Source organism: Nicotiana tabacum, chromosome 10 (assembly GCF_000715075.1).
Source record: "Nicotiana tabacum cultivar K326 chromosome 10, ASM71507v2, whole genome shotgun sequence".
NCBI classification, from domain to species: Eukaryota; Viridiplantae; Streptophyta; class Magnoliopsida; order Solanales; family Solanaceae; genus Nicotiana; species Nicotiana tabacum.
In genome coordinates, this window is record NC_134089.1 from 125,100,744 (window position 1) to 125,103,321 (window position 2,578).

The 2,578-nt window shown below is 33.5% G+C and overlaps 1 long non-coding RNA gene across 1 annotated transcript; it reads right to left on the bottom strand.

Annotated features, from left to right (window-relative positions):
- Window positions 1–1,438: 1,438 nt before the first annotated feature.
- On the bottom strand, window positions 1,439–2,340 carry LOC142164897 (uncharacterized). The gene is made up of 2 exons (XR_012695981.1): window positions 2,071–2,340; window positions 1,439–1,938 (listed from the first exon to the last, which is right to left on the bottom strand). It is a non-coding gene; the product is annotated as an uncharacterized LOC142164897 (long non-coding RNA).
- Between the last annotated feature and the right edge of the window lie 238 nt (window positions 2,341–2,578).

Genomic DNA, 2,578 nt, shown 5'->3' on the forward strand with positions numbered 1-2,578 from the left:
AGATGTCTGATGTAGAGTACCGGAGAACTAAAATACCTCTAAGGTTTTGGATATAACTAGAATTCAAAGTCTCCACATTCAGCCCTACAATCATGACCATATTGTTTAGGCCATAAGAATTGTAAATGCAAGATATATTTCCAGAAGATGATGAGAAAGATTTCTTATTCCACCCTCCCGTGTTGATAAAAAACACTACAATCCCGAGATTAGTTATACGACGATTTTATCTTAACTAAATGTGTGATAAACTCATTTCAATTTAATTCCAGGATTAATTATCCCTTATCCCTCGTACCAAACGAGCCCTTAAGGTACGCGAACGGGGTGGATGTGAAAACCGAAGTATTTATAGAAAATACTGGGGGTACATTTAATATTGATCGATAACACGAATAGCGATTTATTGCTTACTTTTCTAAATCAAAACTACTCTTCTCTTATTACACATCTAATAAGTTTTAACTGTCAAAATAAATAAAAGAAAATTATTCCTTCTATTCTCTTTTACTTGTCCATTTTGGCAATAATCAAGATATAATAACTTATTTTTCAATTTTACATCATTTCTCAAACTGATTGGAATATTATTAGTCGAATTTAGAATTCCAAATTACCATTAAATCAGTATAATTTTTAATAAAATAAATACTTAATTGATACTTTGTTGAGGAAAGTACAAAATAGAAACTGACAAGCAAAAGGAAAACGGAGGGAGTACTTGCATTCATTATATACTAAAGTAAAATTAGGTTATGTCAATTGAACTTTGGTAGGAATAACATCACGCTGGTGACGGCAAAACGCACACGAGAGTATATGCGATCGTCAAGTAATAAAGTGATTAAAAGTCGGATGTCGAATCCACGAGAACTTGTGATTAATTATTAACTAAATTAGACTATTCTAATTATCTAAACAAGAATTAAAACTAGAAATATTTAATTCTAAACTAATTAAATAAAGAAATATAAATAATGAACTTTGAACAGAGGAAGAACAGTTTTTATATTATCAATGTGATGAAAACAATCTAGGGTTATGGGTTATCTAACATTCCTATTGTATTCTTCAATTGAATTGACTAACTAATTTATCTAGTTTATTGGTTAACAGAGTTGATATTGCTCATAAGAATATGTCGAGTTCTTACTCGCCTATTCAAGCTAACATAATGCTTATATGTCTATCGAATTAAAATTAACAAGAACGCATTTATAGTTCCTGTAAATCACCCAAGCAAGGCAATTAAGTATATGTCTATCCTAACCGCGAATCCGTTCCCCGATGCCCAGGTTCAAGAACTTGCTCTACTCAATCCTATATGCAATCTAGAATTCCCACTTTCGAGTTCAATTCTAGATTCGTAGATAGTATTCAATTGGTGATCAAGCAATTAAATAATTAAGCACAATATTGAATAAATAAACCAATATGATAAACTAAGAAATCAAAATCAATATCTGAAAAAAAATAGTCATGAAAGAACCACAACCCTAGAACGTGAAGTTTTAGCTCCACAAAGACATGGTAGCCAAACAACAAATCATACAAATAAACATAAAAAAATACTAAGTTTGATGGAAGAAAAGATGAAACCCGGCCTCCACGGTGGCTCTATGCTCTCCCTAGGTCGAATTCCCTTCAAAAAGTATGTTAGATCACCTAAAAGAGGCGTTTTTGGCTTATATAGTGCGTACAAAAGTCGTGGGCTAAAGTTCTCCTATTCCTAGTCCGACTCAGCTTCAGGGATTGATGTTGGGTCCTCCGCTTCTCAGCTTCGCATGCACCTACCCTTTGTTCCTCCATCTCAGCCTTGCCCAGGTGCGGATGCTATGGAGATGCTATGGGCCGACTTCACTGCTAAGGGGTGCATCAAGTAACCTTTTCTCCTCTAGTTGGAGCATCTTTTCTTCATATTTTTGCACTCCAAACACCCTAAATCATCACACACAACTCAATTAGTCATAAAACCAATAATTAAACCATGTTGGGCATTTTTAACACCAAATAGCAACAAAAAGCGGTTAAAACATAGGTAAAGTAACATCAAAACATATAAAAATATACCCAACATCAGTGACACTTAGCCAAACAGTAAAAACCGTTTTCTATGGTTGCTATGTTTTCACTCTACACGACCTTTTCACCAGAAGCTCTAAAAGTGTGCTTTGACTGTGCAAATTTTCTGCTTTGTTCCAACGAATTTCAACTTTCGTTTGTCCAAACTTAAAGAAACAGATAGGATATATATTTCTTTAAAATAGAAAACTTGGTGTTTCAAAAAGGTAAAAAGAGGGAGGGAGGAAAGGATAAAAGAAGCAACGCAAGTGAAAGGGAAATTACTAAATTTTGAGGCAACAACAAATGATTCAGCTTCCACAATTTAAAGCCAATGAAGCTTTTAGATAATTCAATTTTCGTCCTATTTCTTTTAGCACATGGTTTTGTTTCTCTTTAAATTCCAACCTTATATAACTTAGTGTCTAAAGTTGCACCATTCATAATTCCACGACGAAAGCTTAGTGATTGGAGCAATACCATAAAGAATATGTCAAACTTTTTGCCTAATTTGTTG